General features: G+C 40.4%; 1 protein-coding gene across 13 annotated transcripts in view; it reads left to right on the top strand.

Moving 5' to 3' along the window:
* Positions 1 to 22,057, top strand: part of CRADD (CASP2 and RIPK1 domain containing adaptor with death domain) — a 269,785-nt gene that overhangs the window by 120,011 nt on the left and 127,717 nt on the right. The window lies entirely within an intron of this gene.

Below are 22,057 nucleotides of genomic sequence, written 5' to 3' on the forward strand. Positions count from 1 at the left end.
AATATAGACGGGGTGGCAAATAAAAGGACAGGTGATAAATGCACAGGAAGGAGAAGTGATCAGTAGAGGCTTGTTGGGGCGGGGTTAGGGCTGGGAAAGGGCATCAGGACATAGGCTTCCCATTACACTGAAAACAAAATCCAAAGTGTTGGTCATTACCTATAAGTGCCTCTGTGAACTGGATCCCTGCTTCCTCTATGATCTCCTTTTCCACCTCTCTTTTCCTCACTCACTAGCCTCCTTCCTGGAATATTGCAGACATTTCAGGACCTTTGCATTTTCTCATTCCTCTGCCTAGAATGCTCTTTCCCCACATGGTCCCATGGCTTGCTTTCTGACTTCGATCACACCTCTGGTCAAATATGCCCTCTTCAAGTTTTCTCTGACCACCTACCGTATCTGCCTCCTATCCTTCATTCCTGTTTATCTTCATGAAGGCAGGGCCATTGTCTGCCTTGTTCATTATTGTATCCTCAGCACCTAGAACAGTGCCTGACAAATAGTTGGTGCCTGATAAAAAACAGTTGAATGAATAAATGGGTAAGCAAATGTAGAACTTGAGACAGGGGAATGATTTAGCAAAGTGGAGAACAGATGGTGTTGACTGCCTGCAAGGTAGAGTGAAAGAGAATTAGAAATATACACAATAGATTCATAGATAATTTGTTTTAACACCTTGACATCAGGGGTCCTCATTTTATAACTTTGGGTCCTTCAGACCCCTCTCTTCATAGCTTCATGTGGTAAGCACATCACAGGGCTTGCACAGGGAGTGATTCACTTGGACTAGAATAGCTGTGTCATGCTGGGTCTCAGTTGTCAGAGAACTTGCCATTCCTAAAAAATACTCTGTACTACAGTGCTTCTTTGTCTTTGCTCCTGTTCATATTTCCATCTGGAGTATCCTGGTTTTTGCCTTGACCTATTGAAATTCCATGTGAATGACCTCTTTCATCCATTGTACTTATTAGTTATGTGACTTGGTTATCAAATAAGCACATTCTGCTTCAATTGGAAATATTTATGTACATGTAGTTCTTCCACTTAAATATAAACTCTTAGAGAGCAGAGCCTGGGTCTAGTTTATCTTTTATTTTCCAGTACAGTACATAAATGATTCTTAACAAAACATGTTAAATTTACTTGAGCATGAGAAATTAGAGTACTTTAGCTTCTAATGTAAAACAAATACATATGCCTAGAAGTCAGAAGAGGCAATGCGAATTTCCCCAGGAAACTAAACAATAATAAAATAACTTCATCCATGGGCTTTTCTGGTTGGTTTGATCTGTTTAACATCCTTGGATGACTTCATGATTTGCACAGGGCCTTGAGAATCAACAACTCACACATTTTTATATCAGTTAACTATAGCTGCATAACATACTGCCCTAAAATACAGTGGCTTAAAACAATAATAGCTTATTCCTCACAATTTTTTCAGTTGGCTAGGCTCAGCTGAGTGGTTCTTTCGCTCCATGTGGTGTCACTTAGTATCACTAATGCAGCAGATGCTTTCACTTTCAGAGCTTGGCTGGGGCTGGAATGTCCAAGAGAGCTTCACTCACATGTTTTGTGTTGGTTGTAGATGGGACCTCTTTGTTCTTCTCCATTAAGGCCTCATTTCCTCTGGCATCTAGTCCGGTCTCTTTATAGCATGGTCACTGGATTCCAAGTGGGTAAATATGGAAGGTGCTCTTGAGGTCTAGGTCTGGAATTGGCACCACATCACTTCTACCACATTTTATTGGTCAAAGTGAGTCACAAGGCCAGCCCCAGCCCAAATTCGGAGGGAGGGGAAGTAAACTCCACCTCTTGGTGGGTTGGGTAACATGCATGTAATAGGGATGTGAGCACTTATTAGTGGCAATGTTTGCAGACAGTACATGCCAGCATGCTTAGATATTTAGTAGTAGTATCTTTTAAATGCAAAGGGGAGCATTATTAGTGAAGTCACATGTCTTTGAGTATTATTTGAACCCCTTGTTTTTGCATTGTGAATTGTTTATAGAGTGCTGTGCGCATTTTGGGCTGAATTGAGCAGCAGCCGAAGATCATTGAGTGTTGCAGACTGTGAGTCTGGAGTTCTCTCTTGTCCAGCAAGAGAGTGGATGCAGAATTGAATATGAGAGAGGCTAATGTCTGGGAGGAGACAAGAGCCCCAAACAGGGGTTTTGTCTTTGTATTTATTGAGCTCACAAGGTAGTACCCACGTGGTGAACGTGAAGACAACAAGACCTTACACACATGAATGTGGAGAAAACAATCAGACAGTAATCATTAACTTGTATGTGTAAGAAGCAAAGGGTCTCATGGGGCACCTGGGTGGCTCAGTTGGTAAAGTGTCCGACTTCAGCTCAGGTCATGATCTCATGGTTCGTGAGTTCGAGCCCCTCATCAGGCTCTGTGCTGACTGCTCAGAGCCTGGAGTCTGCTTCGGATTCCGTGTCTCCCTCTCTCTCTGTCCCTCCTCTGCTTGTTCTCTCCCTCTGTCTCTCTCTTTCAAAAATAAATAAACATTAAAAAAAAAAGCAAAAGGTCTGGGGGCCAAGTGGTGTTTGTGATCAGGTACATTGGCACCAGATAGAAAGTAATTTCCTGCAGGTGACATAACAAGTTTCTCATGATCCCATTACAATATCTCGCTAGCTAAACTTGGGCACTTTGACCCCGTGGTCGTGGCTTTCTGCCCTAGCTTTTTTCTAACCCATTTATGTAAGCAGCACCTATTTTTCCATAATTGACTGTGTTGCCCTTGTTTTCTGCTTTACTTGCCATTTATATAGTGTTGTTAGTGTTCCCTTGGTTAGAGTGGAGATTGGAATCAAAAGTCAAAGCATCTGAAAGGTGGTCCTGGGCTCTTCTCTAGTTCTCAGTGTAACCTAGAGCGAGTGATTCCATCTGCAGGGCAGGGAAGCACAGGCCAAGAAGCAAAAGGAAACAACAAGCCTGTTGCCCTGGGCTGATGCTATAATGTTAACATATGGCAGAGGAAGATGTCAGCTACTCAACTGCTGTTTGGCTTCTGTCTTCCCTGTCCCAACTGGTTTTTCTGATTCCATCCTTGCCTCCTACAGTTCATTTCCCACAGAGCAATCAGAGTGATCTTTTAAAAATGTAAATCAGATCATGTCCTTCCTCAGCGTAAAATATGCCAAAGGGTTTGCGTTGTGTTTGTAATAAAATACCAACTCCTTATCATAAATTGGCTCCTGCTCCACCTCTTACCCTTCCCCTCCCATGACTCTCCCCTCCCTGTTTATGTTCCAAACCACTTTTTGTTTCTTTCTGTTTCTGGAGCCCCTCGGATTTATCCTGCCAGGTTCATCCTGTCTTAGGGCCTTTTACTTGTTCCTTCTCTCTGGAATAGTCTGCCCCTAGATCTCTGTGTGGCTGGTTCTTCGTTCCAGGCCCTGCCCAGATGACCTCGGAGAGACCTGTCCTGACCTCCCAGACCAGAGCAGTTCACCAGGCACTCTTTCTCTCTGTTTCTCTCTTTTGTTCTTTCTAGCACTGAATCTCTGTTTCTCAGTTCTCTCATAGATAAAATGGGGTTGGTGACAACAGAAAATCCTTCAGAGTTGTTATGAGGATTAAATTAGTATTTACATGATGTGCTCCCAAACGTTAACTGTGTTATTCTATCACTCTCTACTACCGGAAATTGTCATATTTATTTATTTGCTTGTTTACTGACTTCTATCCATTATTAGACTGTTGGCTCTTTGCAAGCAGGGACTGCCTTTGCCTGTCTTGTGCATGTCCCATCTCTGGTCCCATTATGTTGGCATATACAGTAGATCTTCAATAAGTACTTACAAAATGAATAAATGAAAGGCAGGAATGGTCATCCTGAACAAGCCAGAAAAATCCTTGGTAACATGAAATTAAAGCTTGAGAAACTTGAATGGATAGGAAGACATTGTTTAAATGCTCAAAATGAGTTTAAGATTTTTGATCCAGAAGAATTCTATTCCAGGACACTGAAAGAACTTCAGGATAATATATTATTATTAAGTATTATTTCCTGGAATTTTGAAGAATGGAAAAATGTCAGAATTATGAAGGTAGGTAAATGCAGTCCTGATTTTCAGTAGTGAGGAATATGGCTCAAAAGCTACAGACTGAGAGGGAGTGTTAAATTCCTTGTGGCAGAGTTCTAGAATGGATTATTAACAGATGGTTTGTGGATGTTTGAACAGTGTTGTTGTTTAGTGGGAGAGTGGGGGCACCCTTAGAGAAAGAGGCCTGGAAAAATAGGTTCCTCCAACCCCAGTCACCATGTAGTTTGGTAGTAGAATCAAATAAAAATAAAGACCTCCTGATTCTTTTCCAACAGTGTTTTCAAACTGGGATCATAGAGCTCCTCGATATTTATACAAAATGGAATCTTTTTTTAAATTAAAAACAATTTTTTTTAATTAAAAACAATTTTTTTTTTTTTTTTTTTAGGGATGCCTGGGTGGCTCAGTTGGTTAAGCATCTGACTTCAGCTCAGGTCATGATCTCCCAGTTTATGAGTTCCAGCCCTGCATCAGGCTCTGCTGACAGCTCAGAGCCTAGAGCCTGTCTTCGGATTCTGTCTCTCCCCTGCTTGCCCTGTCTCTCTCTCTCTCAAAAAGAAATAAAAGATTAAAAAAAATTAAAAGAAAAATTTTTTAATGTTTTATTTATTTTTGGAGAGAGAGACAGAACATGAGCAGGGGAGGGACAGAGGGAGAGTGAGAGAGGGAGACACAGAATCCGAAGCAGGCTCCAGGCTCTGAGCTGTCAGCACAGAGCCCGACGCGGGGCTCCAGCTCACCAAGCGCCAGATCATGACCTGAGTCAGAGTTGGACACTTAACTCACTGAGCCACCCAGGTGCCCCCGAAATAGAATCTTTTCTTTTGTATGTTGTTATTTTGAGGATAAGCTAAAAAAAAAAAAAAAAAAAGCCACTTTTGAAAGCCTTTTGAAGACTCAGTTGGGGAACACTGATCCCTGGAAGTTCAAGGACATATTCTTAGAGATCCATGAGTTCTAATTCCCTTTTCCTCTCCTTTAAAAGAGGTTTGTGTGGTATTCTAGGTCAAGAACCTTGGTACTATGATATTTGGCCATTTTATTTGATTAACCGAACACTATCTATCTTCCGTCTACAGAAAACTGCATATGTTCTTCGAGTATACCTGTGCTGTTCAACATGGCAGCCTCTACCCCATATAACATATATGATTGTTGAAAGGGAAAATGTGATAACTCCAAGTTGATGTGTTCTGAAGTGGAAAATGCATAATGGAGTTCAGTATAAAAAAAGTAATGTGAGATATTTAATCATTATTTATTTTGTTTTGAATATCTGTTGAAGTGATAATATTTTTGATATACAGGGTTACCTAAAATACATTATTAAAATTAATTTCAGCTTGGTTTTCTCTTTAGCAATGTGGCTGCTAAGCCACTTGAAAATTTAAAATTGTGTGGGTGGCTTGCATTATCGTATGTGTGTCATTAGAACTTGTTGCCTCTCTCAGAAGGGAGAGTTGAAGGAATTGGTTTTCCTTGTGGTTGCAAGATGGCTGCCTCCGTAAAGCTGGAAGTTAGTGGGGAAGGGGCCACTCCTGATGCATCTGTCACTTTTATCAGGAAAAGCAGTGGTCTTCCCAGAAATCCCCAGCACATTTCCTGTTTTGTTTCATTGGCTAAAAGTGTCACATGGGCACCCCTTGCTGCGAGAGAGGCTGCAACATGAATGTTTGCTCTTCCAGCCTCTAGAATAGAGATGGTACAGGAGAAAGAGGTTGGCAACGATAGTTACGTTAGCCCAAATAACAGAGTTTGTCACAGGTGGTCTTAGGTGTGACTGGGGGTACTATTTCCAAGTCACATTGGAGTGCTTTGCAGTCAAGAGAGAACATCATCCAATGCCCTTTTTATTGTTAAAAATTCTTTGGAGTGATTTTAGCTGCCACTGATGGGTTGTGCCCTGGGTTGAGTTTTATTAGACAACTCCTATTTAGAGATGAGTTAACTGAGGACCAGAGATGTTCTTGCCTTTGATTCTTACATAAATTACTTGTAGGGTAAAAGTAAGTTCTTCTCGTTTTATCTCCTTCTACCTTTCTAACCTTATTAGCAAGAAGAATGTATTCCTGAAAAATGATAAGGCACGTTGGGTATAATTGTCACCATTTTTCATCTTTTTAACATTGGTTTGGACATTTTGTTTTACTACAAAGGAATTTTCAGTAGTCTTATCTGATGAGTAGCAGAGTTACAATTTTTATGTTAACCTCCTCGTTAACTTGTTTTCTTTGCCTATGAGTGTTCTCTGTGCCTCTCTTTTTTCACCACTGGCCCATTACGGGTATCATAATGTATGAACAATGTATGTCTAAGAATAAAACAATTTTAAACCACCATGATTACTGGCAGTGTTCAGCTGAGTTTCTGATTGTCACCACCTGCTGCACATACTCCTTAGATAATCATTTGCATGTTCTCAAATCGTTCTGCTTTGAAGAAAAAAAATGTTGATTGATTAAAAAATACAAATTGAACCAAATGCCAGTACTGCCTTTGAAGACTAAAGGCTCCCACCCCACTGTACCCTGCCCCACTCCTCCCAGCAGAATCCCTTGTGAATTACTATGGGAAATGGTGGTGGTACAATGGTATTTGTAAGGACAGGAAAATGAGAGGTTGGAAATATATAAGAAATTCAAGTTTTGCTGAAGAGAATGGACTTGTGGAGTATTGTAATGCAAAATGAGTTTGGTGTGCTTTAACGGAAAGAAGTCAAAACAGCTGGTCCCTGACTTGATTTTTCAGCTTTATAATAGTGTGAAAGCTATACACATTCAGCAGAAACCGCACTTCACATTTTGAGTTGTGATCTTTCCCTGGGCTAGCAATACACGGGACAGCACTCTGGTGACACCGGGCAGCGGCAGGAAGCCCCGGCTCCCAGTCAGCCACACAAGATCAGGTGTGAATAACCCCTACCCTCACGACCATCTGAACCCATCCATATACCTATTCTGTTCCCCACTTTCAGGAATCAGTAAATCACATGATATATTCAATACTTCCTTATAAAATCGGTCTTGTGTGAGATGACCTTGCCCAGCTGCGGGCAAGCATAAGTGTTCTGGGCACTGTTTTTTTTTTTTTTAATTTATTTTTCTAATGTTTATTTATTTTTGAGAGAGAGTGAGCTGGTGAGGGGCAGAGAGAGGGGGAGACACAGAATCCGAAGCAAGCTCCAGGCTCCAAGCTGTCAGCACAGAGCCCGACGTGGGGCTCGAACTCGTGAACTGTGAGATCATGACCTGAGCTGAAGTTGGACATTTAACTAACTGAGCCACCCAGGTGCCTCTGGGCACTATTAAGGTAGGCAAGGCTAAGCTATGATGCTCTGTAGGGTAGGTGTATTGAATGCGTTTTCAGTTTATGATGGTTTCAACTTAAAATGGGTTTATCTGAAAGTAACCTAATTGTAAAGCAAGAAAGATCCGTATATTAAATAGTAAGTGTCCATTGTGTGTTGAAAAGCTAGAGACATTTATTTTGACCATTTAGTGGGCTGAGAATTTGAATAGGAAACTAGTGGGGTGAAATGCCTCCTCTGTCTATTCGTTGTTGGGCTTTATATATACCTTTCTTCAATCCTCAAAACCTCTCCCTATGAAGTAGGTATTTTTCCCATTTTGCAGAGAAGGAAGCTCAGAGAGATGAATTTTTCCAAGGCCTCAAAGCTACACATCATGGCACTATTATTTAAACTCAGAACTGGTTCCCAAGACCTGTGATTCTCCAACTGAGTTAGTCTGAATGCAAAGTCTGCAGCTGTAATTGCTTTCGTAGTTGATGCTCTTGAACTGGCAACAAGTAGTTTATTTAATGACTCTCTCAACTTGATTGGGCTTATTTTTTTGAGACCACATATTATTTATTTGGGTCAATAAATGTATTTTTCACATTTAACTACGCATTTGATTTTTTTCAGATCTTGCTTTTTGTATGAGGGAACCAAAGTTTACTAGTACTCTTCTTGGACAGGAACATCTCTTCTCAGGCAAAAATCTTACTCATATAAATAAATCTATGCCATGATGATTGAAGCACAAAGAACTGCAAGTTATTGCATTTTCCTTATTCTTTTCTGCTGTGAATGTTACAAGGTTAAAGTTTCGTTTTCAGTGTAGGAAAGAACAAATGGCAACTTTGTGAATTGTGGCATTTGAGATTTGACTGATAGACAGGACTACTCTAGCACACTAGTTAACAGAAATGAATAGAGCTGCTGCCGAAGACGAAGACGGAAGAGGAAGAAGGTCCGGTGTAAGTGAGAGTGATCTTTGGCATTGGGCCATCTCAGTTTCACGATAACATGAAGAAGCAGGAACCTTGGGATTGTTCTTCCGTATATTCCATTCCTGGCTAATTACCAACTATACCAAGATTTTGAAAGGTCCTTTTATTTTGTGATTGCATCTTTCAGCAGCAGCTCTTATTATCCTATTATGCAATTTGTCTCATTTATGCTGCTCAGGTGGGAAAACTTTCAGCCCCAGCAACTGAAAAGATCACTATGATCTAGCATTTTGTGGTGCTTTCACTTGTTTTGTGTTGAGTAAGCAGGGTTCAAGACAGGAGAATTTTTTCCAGATGTGCTTTGGAATAACTGGACAGATCCCTGGGATCTCTTCAGGAAAAACACAAGTGATTGTGTGTTCTCTCCCCTTCCTCTCTGCACATCTTCCTGCAGTCACACTGCAGAGGGCTCTGTAGTTGTGGGATGATTCCACAGTTCATACTGAACCGAGGAGGAGGGATAAATAGTTCACTCAAGCAGCCAGTCCCTGAGCTTGACTAGGTCTGCTTATTTGGTACCAAAACCTGTCACTGTCCAGGAGACACACGGCAATTTCGCTTTCATTTGATTTGTTACCATTATAGGCCTGAAATGGAGCCATTTTCTCCAGAACATAATGTCCCTGCTTAGAAATAAGTACTTTAGGGATTCTAAGGAGTCGAGAGCCAGGCCCATTAGTAACTGAAACTGTCATGACTCAACTTGACACTGATGGCCTTTTCCTGAGGCTGAAGAGAGGGGCTATGGGAAGTGTGGCTCCTTGACCCACAGTGTTCTTACGGTCCAGCTCAATGACAGGCGGCCAGGGTAGCTGAGCCAGTGGGTGAAGCCAGCAAGTTGAAGGGCTTTGCTGCCATGTTTAGACGTGGAAGACAGGACATACTCAGCTCTGCCTTAATGGCACTCATTAGTTCTGGAGGATTTAATGCAGCTTCTAGATGTGCCTACTCATTGCCAGGTCTATTTAAGGGGAGAAACAGGGGCCCACCTCAGGGATCAGGGGTCAGTTCTTTGGGAAGTTTTTTCTAATTATACCCTCTACTTGTGGAGGAAGACTGTGTTGATCTCTTGAGCTCTCCTCTAACACAGAGCTTATGCTGCCATATTATGCTGATCTGTGTCCTTGTGTATCTCACTGTCTAAACTGTGAACCCTTGAGGACAGGGGTAGTTTGGAAACTGAATGCCTAGGACGCACTATGTATTCAATAAATGTCAAGCAAGTGAAATGGCGATATTCAGCTCCTTTCTTCCACAAGGTCCTCCATCCCTTCCAAGGACAAATATTATACCAGAAATCCTACCAGTTACCCACAACTGGTAGTCAGAATTAGTTCAGAATAGTAGTGTCAGTAGGATCAGTAGTAATCAGAATAGCACCATGGACATGAACAGAGTTGAAAAATAAAGGTGATCATAAAATACATAGCAATTGTGCAGGGCATGTATAAAGAACCCTTCCAAACTTGACTGACCCATATAGAGGAACAACTTGAATAAATGGAGCAACGTAACATGTTCTTTGGTGGGAAGTGTTAATATAGTAAGTATATCAGTATTGCTTTTGTCCACATTAATCTAAAATTTCAAACAATTCCAACAAAAATTGCAATAGGATTATTCTATGGAATTTGATAGAATAATTCTAAAGTTTAGAAAAAATATTGTTTGAGACCAGTGAAGAATAAAAATGGAAGATTTTATCCCATCAAATTTTAAAATGTTATAAAATATAGTAAATGAAAGTAAAATAGCATATAAACTCAGAACATAGAGGCCAGTATAACCTGGACGCCAAAATGTGACAGAGACATTGTAAGAAAAATTAGACTTCATTAACATAGATGCAAAAATCCTTAACACAATATTCGCAAGTTAAATACAGTAAAACAGAAAAATGATAATATGTCATCACCAAATGATTGGCTTATCCCAGAAATTCAAGATTGGTCTCTCGCTCGCTCTCCCTCTCTCTCTCTCTTCCTCTCGAGAAGCATTTGGAAGTCAATGTACTTCATCATAGTAACAGAATAGAAGAATTTAGAATGGCATAGCTATGATGGGAGGTCTAAAAGCAGGCTTGAGTATGTATGGAAACCTAGTACAGGTCCACAATCCATTCTTTGAAATGTTTGGGGCCAGCAGTGTTTCAGAATTCAGGGTTTTTAGCAACTTCCTTTAGTCATATATGTGTTTATTTCCATAGCCAAACACATTAATAGTGACATGAAATGGAATAAATAAAGATAGCAATGGCCTCAATGTTGGTTTAGGTCAGACTTTGCTACCAGACAAATTTTGGCACCATTCTTTAAAAAAACAGGTAAAAAGTTCTTTGTTTTCAGAGCTTTATGATTTCAGAATCTCAGATAAGGAATTAGCAACTTTTTGATATCAAGGTAGCATTTCAAATCAGTGATGAAAGGATTTCTGAAATCTTTTCTGAAAGGTGTTGGGATTACAGAGTAGTCATTTAAGAGAGAAAAAAAGATAAAATTAAATCCCTACTTTGTAGCAAGATTACTGATGATTAAATATTTTACTGTTAAAAAATTGAAGTCTATAAAAGCAGTAGAATGAAATATATACCCAATCTTTATTTATAAAGACTTCACTTTCTTGTGATAGTGAAGATCTTCGTAAGCATGACACCAATGGCAGAAACTAGAGAATTAAAAAAAAAAAAAAGACTTCACTATGTGAAGATTAACTTCTAGATAGCGAAGAACCCCATAAATAAAGTTAAAAACTCATGCCAACATGGGGAAAATATTGGCAACATATATGGCAGCCAAAGAGTCATTATAACTCATAATTTAGAATGAGCTCTTATAGTTTACTAAACAAAAAAAATGAATTCTTTAGCCCAAAAATGGACCAAGAACATGAAAAGGCAGTTAGCAAGAGAAAGACATACAAATGGCTGCTAATCCTCTGCTACTACTCTGACGACTGTTATGACGACTAAAACTAGCCCTATGATTTACCAAGTGTTTATTGTATGTTAGACACTGAGCTAAGGGACTTAAGAAAATACCGAGACAGGTGCAATTATTCACATTTTGCCATGAAGAGGGTCCAGTTTAAGGAGTTCTGTCAGGTCACACATTTAGCAGGGCTTCTGTAACCCAGGACTGTTTGCGTCCAATGCTCTTGGTCTTCGGTAGACACTGACTTACCGCCTCTATATATCGATATGCATATGAAAAGAAAATGCAGGTGAAAGCAACGAGAAGTTGCCATTTGTTTTGTCTATCAGATTGGCAATGGTTTAAAAAGAAAACTCATTGGGGCGCCTGGGTGGCTCAGTCAGTTGAGCAGCCGACTTCGGCTCAGGTCACGATCTCGCAGTCCGTGAGTTTGAGCCCCGCGTCGGGCTCTGGGCTGACAGCTCGGAGCCTGGAGCCTGTTTCGGATTCTGTGTCTCCCTCTCTCTGACCCTCCCCCGTTCATGCTCTCTCTCTGTCTCAAAAATAAATAAACGTTAAAAAAAATTAAAAAAAAAAAAAAAGAAAACTCATTGCTAGGGAAGGTCAGGGTGTGGAGAAGCCTGTATTCGCTTCTGTAGTTGGTGAGACTGTCAATTGACATGATCTTTCTGGAAGGCAGTTTGTCAATATGTATCAAGAGCCACATCCTTTGACATAGTATTTCGACTTCCAGGAATTTGTCTGAAAGGATTAATTTGACAAGTACTACATGTACAAGAATGTTCAATTCAGTATTGTTTATAAAAGCACAAAGGCTGAAAGAAACTTGTCCATTAATGAAAAACTGGTGAAATCAGTTATAGGAGAGTTGAAGATGTACAGCTATATTTATTTTTGAATATTGTTCCTGATTTACCGTTGGATGGAAAAAGAAAACAGCTGGTTGCAAAACAGTGCGTGTGGCGCAACCCTATCTATGTTTGAGAAAACTCAGTGTTTGTTTGTATACCCATGCACGCCAAGAAAAAAGTGGGACACGGTGTTGACAGTGGGGTAATTATAAGTGATTTATTTTCCTCTTTATGTTTTTCTGTAGTATTTATTGATTTCTTTTTGCTGTACAAATATACTCTGGTTTTTAAAAAGTATTTAAAAGTACTTATTATAATTTTCCCATACTCACGGAACATTCCAACGTGAAGATTAAGCACAAATTTGAGGATTTCATCCAGGTCTGTATATTTACTTTGCTTTTGTTAGAGAGTATTTAGGTACTTCCTGTACTTACATTTTACTCTTTGAGAGTTCACACAGGCATAAGTTCACACATACACATGGTTTCCCACGTTTTTCCAAGAATTGCCAGACTTCTTTTTTACTGATTGTGTTTAAAGTAATGGTTTGCCTGCTGTTTGGTTTATAAATCCAATCAGTGTGAAACTGATGTGAGTAAACTTCTGAATAGACATAAGGGAGTCCTATTCATGTTTGACCAATCAGTAGATCCACAAGGTCAGGTTTCTTTATTGGGCTGACACCGTTTTTTTTTGTTTGTTTCTTTAACCTTTTTTTTTGTTCTTTTTTTTTTTTTTTTATATATATATTAAGTAATCTCTACTCCCAACGTGGGGCTTGAACTCAAGAGTCTGAGATCAGAAGACACATGTGGCACACCAGCTGAGCCTGCCAGGTGCTCCAGGCTGACACCTTCTTAATAACAAATGGAATTTTTAAACCTAGTCCTAAATATAGCTGAAGGAGTCCTGCCCAGGGAACCTGCTGGTTTAGAAAAAAAGTATTATTTCTGATAGGGAGGTAGCCATGTTGGGAATATCGTAGGAGGCTTGATACATAACCTAGAGTTGATAACGAAACTCTGAAAGTTGATACTCTATATGGCATGTGGATAATTTGCATAGTGGCTTTGAACATCTTCCTAACCACTCGACATTGTTTAATGATGAGAACTGTAGACTGGGGAACTAGTGTACATTTTGGTGGCATCTCTGAAGATTTGGATGCAGAGGAGGGAGTTGCATTCGATTGGACTGGTAGTTTAAGAAGGAGATTTTTAACTTGCTTATCAAATGAAGAAGGAACACACTTGTAGTGAAAATGCTGGTTGTGGATTGTTCCAGAGGCCATCTGGGGCAACAGAACAAGATGACTAAGGAAGTGGTTAGTAGCAGTTAAGAGGGTGCATTTTGGAGTCAGACAGACCTGAGTTAAAATCAGTGTTTTTACCTTTGGAAAGTTACCCCAGTCTTTGAGGCTTCGGCTTCGTCATCTCAAAAGTACCAGCCTTATAGGATTGTTGAGAGGATTAAATGAGAGAATTTTTGTAGAGAGCTTAATAGCATCTGGTACACGGTAAATGCTCAGGTTGCTCTTCCAATATATAGTTCAATCTCTTTTAGAACATTTTCATAGTAATACGTGGTATAATGGAAAGAATGTTTACTGTATTATCTAAAAGACCCAGATTTGAACCCTGCATGTGCCTCTTAATAACCCTGTAATCCTCGGCTAGTCACTTATGCTCTGAGCCTTAATTTTCTCTTCTGTGAAATGGGGTCAGTAATGATTACCTTTTCATATGTTTTGAGGATTAGAAATAGTAGGTTGGGGCGCCTGGGTGGCTCAGTCGGTTGAGCGTCCGACCGGTCTAGGTCATGATCTTGCTGTTCCCGAGCTCGAGCCCTGCGTCAGATTCAGTGCTGACAGTTCTGGAGCCTGGAGCCTGTTTTGGATTCTGTGTCTCCCTCTCTCTCTCTCTCTCTCTCTCTCTCTCTCTGCCCCTCCCCCACTCACGCTCTCTCAAAAATAAATAAACATTAAAAAAAATAGAAATAATAGGCTAAGTATCAAACTCTCAGTTTGGAATTAAGTAGGTATTCAATGAATGGTTACTATTATCATTGTCATAAAGCTAATAAATATCAAAGAACATCTTATCCCTCTTATCTTTGTTTTTTACCTTTTAGTTATAATTCTTTAAGAAATTGAGTGCACGCAGCCATGACTATGCAACATAAGAAAAGTTTAAGAAGCTATATAAAAATTCATCATAACACGACATTTGGCAAAGAGAAAGGATAAGAATCTGGAGTGATGGGTTGTATTGGTAGAGAAGACCTGACTTTGGGGTCCCTGTCAGGGACCAGTCTCTCGGGCAGAAGCAGCATGAAGGGCAGTGGTTTCATTTCTCACATCACCTCCGCTTACTACACTGAAGGAGTGGGTGCCACAGGTTTCTGATCCTGTGTGGGCTGGCCTGCTGGCCGGGCCTCTAGGATAGCTGCTGGAGGTGCGTCGGCACCGAGAGGCCTGGCTCGTCCGCAAGCGTCTGTGATGTTGTACTAGCTCGTTCCCCTGTCGAGGCTGCCCTCCTGGGTGGGCTTTGTCCACACGTGGCACCTCTGGCTTCATATGTGTACAGTTCGGTGCTTGATGGGATCCATTTGTCTGCCTGCTCCCTCCCTCTTCTCCCTTCCTCTCTTCTTCCTTCCTTCCATCCACCCTTTAGGTGCTAGTAATAACAGTGGACAAAACAGGTAAGGCCCTTGCCTTAAGGAGCTTCCATTTTAGAGATTTAAAGCATTCTCGAGTGTGTTATCTCATTTGCTTGCTTGCTTTATTTACTTATTTGTTCACTTATTTGTAATTATTGAAGCATAGTTGCAATACAATATTATATTAGCTTCAGGTGTACAACATAGTGATTTGACAATCCTAAGCACTACTCCGTGCTCACCACGGTAAGTGTCATCACCATCTGTCATTATACAATGTTTATTACAATACTACTGACTATATTCTCTAGTACTTTTCATCTCCATGACTTAATTCATTTTGTATCTGGAAGTTTGTGTCTCTTAATTCCCTTCACCTATTTTGCCTATATCCCCAGCCCCCTTCCTTCTGGCAGCCACCAATTCTCTATATTTATGGTCTGTTTCTGGTTTTGTTTGTTTGTTTTGTTTTTTAGATTCACATATAAGCGAAACCATATGGTATTTGTCTTTCTCTGACTGACTTATTTTACCGTAACATTCTCTAGTGCCATCCCTGTCATTGCAAATGGCAAGAACTCATTCTTTTTTATGGCTGAGTAATATCCATATATATATATATACACACACATATATATGTGTGTGTATATATATATATATACGTATATATATGTGTGTGTATATATATACACACATATATATGTGTGTATATATATATATACGTATATATATATATACACATATATATATGGATATATATGGTCTTCTTTATCCATTCATCTATCAGTGGACACTTGGGTTGCTTCCATAATATGACTTTTATTATGAATAATGCATTTGCTTTTTAAAACACATATGTGAATTTGGATTTTTTTTTTTTTTTTTTTTTTTTTAGTATTTTGATAGTGGAGGAAATGGAGATATTTTGACATTAAATAACCTACTCAGGGTAATAATGCTATGAATAGAACACATTACTTTTCATTCTTAGTTTAGCACTCTTTCTTCCCCGACACTCTGCTTTCTATTCTAAATCTGTTTTTTTATCATTAAAAATGCTTTTTCACACTGTTTGGTTTTTCTTAATACATTGATCTCAGGTAGCCAAGGGAATTTGAAAGAACATTAAGTGAGTTCAGTGGACCCGCTTTAACCTTTCAGTGCGTTCCCGTTGCTCTTAGGGTGAGATTTGAAACCCAAAAGGGAGTCTGCCATGCCCTGCATCAACTGCCTGTGCCACCTTCACAGCTCTAACGTGGGACACCTTCCCTCTGTTACCTGTCTTCTGGATACATTGGCCTTTCTTCCTCACCTCAGAAGCATTGTGTTCTTTCCAGATTCAGGCCTTCGCACATCCTGTTCCCTCTGCTTAGAATGCTCTTCTCTGTTCCCCTTCCTGTCCCTCCACCCCTATCTTCATCAAGCTTCACTCAGTTCATGGGTCTCAGCTTTAATGTCACTTCTTTTTTTTTTTTTTTAACGTTTATTCATTTTTGAGAGAGAGCATGAGCGGGGAAGGGGCAGAGAGAGGGAGACACAGAATCTGAAACAGGCTACAGGCTCTGAGCTGTCAGGACAGAGCCCGATGTGGGGCTCGAACTCACGGACTGTGAGATCATGATCTGAGCTGAAGTCGGATGCTCAACTGACTGAGCCCCCCAGGTGCCCCTTTAATGTCACTTCTAAAGGCAGGCCCTCCTCATTCCCCAGCCAAGGTCAGATCCCTAGCCCTATATGCTTTCTCACAGCACTCTGTGGTTTTCCTTCACAGCATGCTGGCCCCAAACCATGGCTTTGTTTACTGCTTTCCTTCCCTCTTGGAATGGCTAGAAGATGAGCTCCATGACGGCAGAGACCCCGGTTATCTTAATTCTCACTGCTGTCACCTCAGCTAGCCCTGGGCCTTATAGTAGATGCTCTAAAAATATGTGAACAAACGAATGATTACTCAAGCAGCATGGAACTGAGAGTGGCACGAGCAAATTTAAATTGATTATGGTTTGTTCAGTTTTGGCTCCCTCCAGAATGTCATTCTAGCAATGGAGGGAGTTTATGAATTGGTGGTGGAGGTTTCCCATGTTTTACTAATATTTAAATAAAGAATGGGAAAGCAACTCCTAAGATTTGGAAAGTTAGTAAAGTGGCAGTAAAAAGTGACAAAAGGGGAAAACAAAACCTAATATAGAGCCTGGGGGAAAAGAATAAGCCAAGTCATTTGTTTCGGTGACTTTCCCAATAAATTGAGTAGTTTGAAGTCAAATACTGGAACTAGTTTGTGTTTATATCCTCAAAAAGAGTAAAGTGCCTGGCTCATAGTAGCTGCTGAATCAATGTTGAATGAATGAATGAATGAATGAATGAATGATACACCTCTTACCTTTGAAGCTGACTTCTTGTATTCTCACTGCTGATACTAGAAACAGGAATAGTACGATTTATGGAAAGAATACTGGATTTAGAACCAGAGACACCTGGGTTTAAGACTGCATTGAGAATGAGAATAAGTATGCCTACTAAATGGACTTGTTGGGAGAATGGTGAATAGATGGTGTATATAAAGTGCTTAGCAAGTACCAGGAAGATATAACAGGTCCTCAAGAGATTTTTAGCTCTCCTGTTCTGCCTCTCTCCCTTTGGTCTAGTGCCAGAAGGTTTTTGAGGCATATGGTATGTACATTGTTAAAATAGAGAAAGAGAATCTGAGAGCATAATAATGGCAACAGAGCTATGACGTGAATCGGTACGTAGCCCTTGTGTCTGTCAAAGCAAGCAAGCCGCTGGGATGCTTAAACAGCAGTGCAGCGCACTGTGTAGGAATTGGGGAATGATGTTCCTATTATTCTTGTCTATGGGCAGCCTATTACTAGAAAAGAGAGACCAAACTGATTTCTAAAGCCCTCACATTCAAAACTTTCTGTTTTGACATTCGTCGTTCTGTTTTTCCCATCTTTTCTTCCAGATACCGCCTCATCCCAGCTCTTCCTTGGATTATTGCTTCTATTTGTTCTCAATGGTAGTTTTATTCTGTTTGCAACAGTAAACTCTCTGTTTTATTTCCATCCATGCCAATTCCAATTGTTATGACGGGTAGCGCGGAGGGTATGTTAAATGTTGATAGATCCACTGGTTTCCTTGAGTTCTACACTGATTTGTTTTAGGATACCACTAGGTAATCCAGTTATTCTCCAGTAACCCAGCACCCCACTGCCCCCCACCAAAGAGCACAGAGAAGTGTGGCCAGGCTTTTTTTCTTTTCCTTTGAGGACAGAGCAAGAACAAATGGTTTCAGACAATAATGTGACAGACTTAAGATCAACCAACATGGTCTCTATGAGCATATGAGGCTCATTATGCTCATTATGGTTAAAAGCTACAAATCATTTTACAGCCACACTAGCTTAGTTCTTTCTCTCTTTTTAATTTTTATTTTATCTTTAAATTTTTCTTAATTTTAATTTTATTTTATTTGGTGCAAAATATGCAAGGCACTAGAGATATAAAAACAATTCGTTCCTTAAGGAATGTGAGTCCAGCAGGGGAGACAGATGTCCTCCCCTGTCCCTCCCCTGGAGGAACAAAAGTGCTGCTGTCTGAGAGGGGTAATCTAGGTACCTGTACAAGCAGCAAAGGGGGCCGTGATGACTTAGGTCTGGGACAGGTGAGAGATGGCGACGTGGGCCAGCTGTTGAAGAGTAAACTAGAGTTTGCTATGCAGATAGGGTTGGAGAGGGAATTCTAAGTAGAGGAAACAGTGTATGGAGAGACAGGGAGACATGGGCTTAGCATAGTGTGTGTGCAGGAAACTCCCAAGTAGATTGCTCGATTGTTAAGTATAAAGGCTGTTGTGAAGTCTGGCAACGCAAGGTAGGTCATGGAATTTCTGTCTTCGGAGTCTTAAAAATCACACGAAAGTATTCACATCTGCTTAGGATGGTTTGGGTATTATTTTTGTCAGAGGTAGAGGCACATGACCGTAAGTGTTAGATATGTCAATGACTTTTATGTAAACATTGAAATTATATTAATTAATTTAAAGAATGGCCTCAAAATTTGCATTTCGCTATATTTACCTGTTTTGTATGTACAGTTTTCAAGTCACCTAACTAAGGCAGGCTGTTTGTTTTTTTATTTTTATTTTTTTAAGTTCATTTATTTATTTTGAGAGAGACAGAGACAGCGTGAGTCGGGGAGGGGCGGTGAGAGAGGGAGACAGAATCCCAAGCAGGCTCCGTGCTGCCAGGAAAGAGCCCGATGCGGGGCTTGAACCCACAAAACCGTGAGATCATGACCCCAAGCCTAAACCATGAGTCGGACACTTAACCGACTGAGCCACCCCAGAGCCCCACTAAGGCACTCTGTTGTACAGAACTCTGCTCCCTCTCGGTGAAACAAATGCGTGTTCATAAAAAACAGTTCAAATTTAGTGTCAACCTTTCTTCACTGGGAGGGTGGTTTCTTTTGGAGCAGAGGTAATTCCCATGGAATCGATGTAAGAGTCAGAAGAAAAATGGAGGGCGGCCCCTCCTTGTCCACTCTTGGCTGCCTAGGAGCGGAAAGGCCCCTTGGATATTGTATGTCTTTACATCGGCCATGTTGCCTCTTTCATGGCCTTCCCGGGCCCGAGGAACTGGGGAGTCGCCTCCTAGTTCTGAGCCCTGGAGCAGGACTGCTGTGCTCGCAGTTGCATGCTTTTTATGGAACAGGGAATGCTGTTTAGGGAATTTAGGCAGCTGGAACCTGCCGCATTAGCAATTTGGACTAAGGAAGAGTTTCAGAGTGAGAAAATAAAGCTCATTATATAATTCATGTGGGTATTTAGGAGGCTGAGAGGGGAGGGGATGACAGTATTATGAAGGCAAGCAGGAGAGTTTCGTAAACAGCTCCCTCTCTATTCATTTTTACTGTGAGAGCTGGATTTAAACAGGGTGATCACGTGGCCCATTTTGCAAAGGGCAGTCATGTTCCTCTGGTGTTTCTTAGCTGTTTTGTCAGTTGGAGCAAAACAACAGTGCTGCTCATTTTTTGCAGGGTTAGAGGAGAAAGGAAGGGCTGGCAGAAGAATGGGGTGGGAAGCTGGAGGAGAGAGGAGAGGCCAAGAGTGTCAGACTGTGGGGACAAGGACCTGAAGGAGGCCCGTTGGCCTCGGGGATGGAGCCTGGAACTCTGCCTTTTTTGAAGCCTGTTGACGATCTCATCCTAACTTAGCCTTTTGTGGAATCTTCCATGAGATGCAGTTGCCAACTTCAGTCTTCCTAGAGAATAGAGCCTGCTCACTCTGTTATGAAGTCTGCCCGGAAGGGCTGGCAAGGCAGGCCCCCTCCTTAGAACGAGGATAACACCAACACGAAGTGAAAATCTTCTCTCTGCTAAGAAAGCACACTCAATTCTTCACACCTACCCCCCACCCCGCCCTGCCAGAAAACCCCACTGACACCCCAGCAGCCCTCAGCAGAAACTGAAGTTGACGTCACTGTAACCTTTGTCTCTGCCTTTTTGTGCGTAAAGTGTTGCCCTCCTATTTCATCTTTATAAGCAACGGAAATCTTACTTCTTTCCAGAAAATCACCTAAGATAACAGGGACCAGATTCAAACAGAATAAAGATCATTAAGTGAGTCTGACTTAAAAAAAGGAAAAAGGGGACCAAAAAAAGGGAAGAAAAGAATGTGCCTACTTGTTGGCCTTCAAATGTGTCTTAAGGGGAAATCATTTAGGTTATGGGTGGTTTCTTGTTCTTTCATACTAACTTATGGTAGTAAAATTTGATTTTGAAAGGATACAGGGAGTTTGGGAATAGAGAGTTTTATGTTCTTTGCTTTTCCCCTTTTTCTCACAGCAGAACAGACAGATAGCTGGCTGTAGAGACACTTAAACTGAGATTTCTGACTGACTTTGACGATGATCAGGATGTAGTGGGAAGTGTGGTGCTACGGGGTAGGCAGCTCCCCGCAGGAGAACGAGGCTGGCCGAGCACTCTTTCCCTCCTTCTCTTACACCCAACTGGGAAGACTTGGAGCCGTGGTTGACGGAGCCTCTTCTTTTAAAAATGCGTACACTGCCCATTTCCGACAGGTTTGAGGCTGGTGTCACTAATCTTAACAGGACATACATATTGAAAGCATGTATTACTTGAAATCAAATACAATGTCTTATTAAGGTTTTATTAAATTATCCTGTTTTCAGGGTATGCCGACAGGCTAAATTTGCCTGAACTATTGAGATTTTAGATTATCTAACTTTTTCTGGCATTGCAAGATTTTCTTAAGTAAAAGCTATTAAGATTAAATATCAGTAGCCTATAAATCCTTCTAGGAAAATATAATCAGAAGCACCAAGGCTATCTCCTATTGTTGGTGGTTTCTGTTCTCTCGGTTCTCAGAGCTGTGACAATGTCCTTGAATTTCAAGAATTCAAAAGATAAATAAAAATAAAACTTGTAGTTTTAAAATGGAGAAAAGGAAAGATGCTGGCAGTTTTCTGTTTTTAAATTAGTCATTCTCACCTTCAAAATGGAAAAAAACCAGAAATCTTTTTTTCATATATTAAGAACAAAAATGAGCTTGTCTTTGTGAGTTAATGCAAAGACCGGTGTTTTATGGATGAACATTAACAATCATTGTGGAGGCTACTAATTGCAACACTGTTTTTGATTTATTGTAAATATGCCTTCAATTTTCCTCCTCATTACCAACTGCCTTCTTTAATTACAAGAGGGCTTTCATTAAAACACTTGAATCATTTATTTTGAAGCATCTGACTTTAGAAAGAGTTTACTGATTTTTATAGCATAAAATACAAACATTTGTATTTTAGGATACAAAATCATAAACCAAAACTTTATGTGGGGAGTTTGGCCAAAGATACAAAGATATATAGAAGGGAAAGTATATTTAATACTGTGCACATTTGTACAATACAGCATGTGACATTTGGATTCAGAGTTTTAACTATAGCAACCTCATCTGTTTAGTAATGGTTTTTAAAACAGGGGGAAGAAAATCTACCGAAGCTGACCAGGTATTTACTAGATTTTTAACTTGGTTGAGCTGAAATTAGAGAGCAAAGCAGGATAATTAGAATAACTTTTTAGTGAATATCTAAATATGCATTTTTTTAACATTTCACTTAAATGTGAAGAAATCCCCAAAATTAGAGACCCATTAGCTGTGTGAAAGGAATTCTGAGAGTTATAAGCTATCCACAGTTTTCTATGTCATGAAGATTTTTTTTTTCTAAAAATAATTTTGCAGGGGGGATTT

The sequence above is a fragment of the Acinonyx jubatus genome, chromosome B4, assembly GCF_027475565.1.
Source record: "Acinonyx jubatus isolate Ajub_Pintada_27869175 chromosome B4, VMU_Ajub_asm_v1.0, whole genome shotgun sequence".
In the NCBI taxonomy this organism is placed as follows: domain Eukaryota; kingdom Metazoa; phylum Chordata; class Mammalia; order Carnivora; family Felidae; genus Acinonyx; species Acinonyx jubatus.